Raw genomic sequence first — 4,959 nt, 5'->3', positions numbered from 1 at the left:
ACCTATTGTACGTATACTTTGTTTAGCTCAATTTTAAAGTAGATCTATAAATATTTGCACACACTTGTTGGAGAAGATCTTCAGCCTTTAAATATTATATATATACACATGTACATACATATATGATACTTATGTACTTAACATATATGGACGCATCATAAAATCTTTACTTAAATTACGCCGATTTTACGATTTGTCAACTTCAGCAACTGTTTACACACTGAATTACTTATTATGACTTCGGCAAACAAACTTCGCTGCCATCCAGCAGCTACAGTTGCGCATTCTACGCATTTAAGCTAGTACCGTTACAAATGCGTGCTGAAGAGATTTGATGCACACCCACGATTACATATTTACATATATTAGTATATGTATGAGTGTGTCTTCTAATCACCATATTTGTATTGTCACCACTGCACCTTGTCATCAGCAGTCGCGCGCTTTGTTAGTGGGTGCCGCCAGCGGACATTTTGTATGCACAACTGTTGCAATGTGACCGCTGCACTGCAACAACTACTCTCAGAGTACACACATGCGCGTAAAACTTCAAAGACTTCATATAGTTAATTAATTTAGACTTCGGAGTAAACACCATAAAAAAGTGTCACGCCAGTTTCATTTCATGTTCATGTGGTTAAATCTAGTGCATACGTACAAACATATGTACACAATAATACCGCTAAGTCTTTGCAGCGGCATTTTCCAAGCATTTACCTACCGCTTATTAGCTTAAGTTGACTTCTGCATCAAAACGTCTCAGGTACCGTTGAACCAGCAGCATCCAAGCAACTCTTGTGCACCATATAATGGTACTTATGTGTGAGCGTGTGTGCATATGTTTGCGTGTAAATACACTTGCGTGAAAATTCCTAGCCATCTACGGCGTTTACTTGTTGATTTTAGCTAGTGGCGCGTTGTCGGCACCCACATTTACATAAAAGGATCTGAAGCAGCAGCTGCTGCTACTTCAAATGCAACGCCGCACTGATTTCATGCTTATTGGTGCACAGTAAATATTTGCTACTGTTCTTATTACTAGCATGTATTTCGTGATGTTTGCTTTCTTAAGGCGGCACTTTTGAATATTCATATCACTTTATGACGAAATGTTTAATGGATTTTCGAGAAAAATCTTATTTAATTTTACTAATAATGCATTAAGTAGTTACAGGTAATTTAATAATCTGAAATATTTTGTTGTTATAACAACATAATCTCTTATCACATTGGAAAGATCATTTAGAAGATTTTCAAAATAATAATATCCGAAGTTAGTTTAAAAATTTTATAAATAACCGTTCATAGTAAAACATTTTTGATATTATTTTTGCATCAATAAATCCGATTCATGAAGACTCCTGTGAGTTAAATCGCCTTAGAGCATCCAAAAAAAATTTATTAGACTTTTTTTTTGAATTCAGAAATAATCTCGGAGGTTTAACGTTGCCACCTAGATACGACTGGCATTAAATATAATTCCATAACAATTTGAGGAGTAATTGTTTACATATAGCATACTCTGCTAATACAGTTTTCGGTGCCCTAAATGTGGTCTAAAGCTCCTCTATCTCTCTGCGCCGTACCAAAACAAAAATATTCCAATCAAACGTTAAGTCAAACTTTCTATATGCTTGCGAAACATGGAATATCGCAGCCTAAGACATCTGAAAGCTAGAAGTTTTTACAAACCGATGCCTTCGCAATATTTGCTGCATTTTCTGGCCCGTCACAATCTCTAACTACGGTCATGCACAAACCAAACACGCCCATGTGCCGAAATTCGCAAAAGAAAATGGGACTCTGTCTCTGAAATGTTCTGAGACAAGATCCAGATACAATCACCCAGAACGCAATCAACTGATATCCACAAGGTATCCGAAGAAAATGCTTATCCGTTCTAACTTGGAGAATAAATTTGGAAATCGAAATATCTAAGGTCCAAAAAAGTTGGAGTCAAATCAAGAAACTAACACAAGATCGTAATAGATGCACGAATCTCATTGTGGCCCTTTGATCCCCTGCATAGCCATAGGATATTATATTAGGTTGTCAAATATCCGCCTTTTTGTCTTTTGAATTTCGCGGCTATGTATAAAATGCCACAAAGCTCGTATGTGGCAATACCACCACACTCCTTTGAAAGGTCTTGACATAACCTACAAATCGACGCTATGCATGATTAGTTTGGATATAGCGTTCAACAGTTATAGGCGTGTGAACATGAAGTTCACTAACGCCGAAATTCGCGTTTTTTTAAGTTTTCCTTCGTTAAAGGAAATCCGCTAGAGAAACGTTCCATGGGATTAATGGTGTTTTGGGGAATGGTACTCTATAACTTCGAACTGCGGATGAATGGTTTCGACGATTCAGATTCAGACTGGACACACAAAAAAGCTTGATGTTTGTGTGCCGCATGATTTGACGCAAAAAAACCTTCTGGATTAAATCAACGCCTGCGATATGCTGCTGAAACGAACTCGGCCCATTTTTGAAGCGGATGGTGACTGTCGACGAAAAATGGATCATATACGACAATATCAAACGAAAGCGGTCGTGATCGAAGGCCGGTGAATCGTCCCAAACATTGGCCGAGCCGGGATTGACGGCCAGGATGGTTTGCTGTGTGTTTGGTGGGTTTAGAAAGGAATTATCCACTAGGAGCTGCTCCCACATGGCCGGACGATGACCCGTCAAAAGCTGCGGGAGTTCGGATGGGAGGTTACATTGCATCCACCATATAGCCCGAACATAGCGCCTCCTGTTCCTGTCCATTGCGAACGCCCTTGGTGGTGTAAAGTTGGACTTAAAAGAGGCTTGTAAAAAGTGGCTGTCCGAGTTCTACGCAAATAAGGAGGGGGGGGTATTATGAAGTTACCGTCTAGATGGAAACAGATTGTCGAACGAAACGCCGCATATTTCAACTAAATCCGATCACTGTAGCACTTTTTATAAAACATCGAATAAAGAACAAAAAAGCGGAAGGGAGATATTTGACAACCTAATATATATAAATTTGCTAAAAAAGCTTTTAATTCTTAATCCATTTGCAGAATAATTTCCCGGAAAAAATCGCTAACATATACTTACTCATAGTCGAATATTTATTAATTGCTAAACCTTAGTGGAAATGATATGTACTTTTTCCTTTGAGAATATCTAATCCTAAGTATTGCCCTTCTTAATGCAAAACCGGAGTAAGTAAAAGCTGCCTCTAAGCTTTCTCATTATATAAGTAATTTTCTAATCTTTTGAGACGTAGTGTATACTTGGTGAAAGTCCCCGATGTCACCACTTGTTGAAGGCGAGGCAGCGGAAAACCGCTTTTCATATGTATTTCAAAACTTGGTTAAAAATTTAGAAACTATAAGAAGATGACTATGAATTAATTATTTTCATAATCCTGCACCTGACTCTGAATAAAGATAATTAAAAAGTTATGTAAAATATTTATTTTGGGTAACCTGAGAACAGAGTTGCCACCTTCAATAATTTGCTACATAGATATTGATCTAAAAATGTTAAATGAAATGATTGTTAGTTATGAAAAAAAAATGTATTATTAATAATATTTTTAAATAGTTGCCAGCTTATTGTAATATATACATATAATTTAATATAATATATGTATAACTGTAACTGTAATTAATTTGCTTTCTAAGTCTACATCGGCATATATTATTTGCCGAATTATAAAATTTGTATTAATTTTAATTTTAACTACTTTTCTTTAATGTTCAAAATTTATATCTTGTTAATTAATCAAGAAATTTATATAAGTGTTTTTGACCGAGAAATTTTCTTAACATTTGTTTAACTATCTTTGCTGAATCCCGAATATGACGAAGAGTTGCTGTTATAGCTTTATATTCAGTTTTTGCGAGTATTTTTCCACCACTCAATATAACATTTTTTCCAGAATCTACTAACATTTAGAGCCTCTAACTTTCATGTATTCCGAAACATCTGTTTTTCTGCATTCAAAGTGCCTACAAATAGTAATCTTCGTACTGTAGTGGTCATTAATCTTTGATAGAGGACAAAAGAAAAATTATTTAGAACGTGACACTTCCATCTACAATGGTTTGCGGTACATATTTGATTTTATTGCACGAATGTGCATTTAATTTGGCCCGAAAACTCACTGCATACAAGAAGTCAAATGCAGTCCCTCATATACATGTATATATTCCAGACTGTGAGTAACACTAAGCACTATAATAAATTATAACTTTTACCATTAATTTTAAACATTTGTCGTCCGTTTGTTTGATTTTCATATTGATTTGGCAATGCACCAAAGTGATTGACAGCCATCATCAAGACAGCAGCAGAGTGTCGAGTCCATTTGAAGGGTGTCTCACTGCTCTGATTTAGCCAATTCTTTCGGTTAAGGGTGTGTAGCGTTGTGCTGGTGATCCGCTCGACAGCGATCGGCACACGCTGGTGGAACACAATAAGTTTGTAATGCATGGCATTCGCAGTGTGAGTAGAGTCGATAAATTGCAGAACAAAAGTTTGATAAATGACTGCTAATTTCTGGTGTTGTATGTCAATTTATTAGTCTGTGCAAATATTGCATTTGGGAAAATAATTATGTTAACACTAAGCAAATAGAGTTTTACAGATGCAAGAAATGTACATAGTATACAGTTACATAGGTTTGTCAAATTCGGTCTTTGGTTTTTGCAATCTGTTCGCTGTTGGATAGGTGTGCAGGAGCAGGATGTAAGTGCAGTGATTAATATTTATTATACATATTATTTATATGTAGATACAACTAAATGTAACATAATTACTTTGAATAAAAGTGCATATGTTCATTTAAATCCACATGCCAGCTGAACAATTACTACTATACTAAAACCAAAAAGTAGAATTTCATTAAAAAAATATCAAGGTTCTTCTCAGTCAAAAGATTTATGGCAATAAACTTGTTTGGCTTAGCAGAGGTTATCG

This window comes from Zeugodacus cucurbitae, chromosome 3, assembly GCF_028554725.1.
Source record: "Zeugodacus cucurbitae isolate PBARC_wt_2022May chromosome 3, idZeuCucr1.2, whole genome shotgun sequence".
Classification (NCBI taxonomy): Eukaryota; Metazoa; Arthropoda; class Insecta; order Diptera; family Tephritidae; genus Zeugodacus; species Zeugodacus cucurbitae.
The sequence above is the reverse complement of the archived record's forward strand: the minus strand, read 5'-3'. Positions refer to the sequence as shown.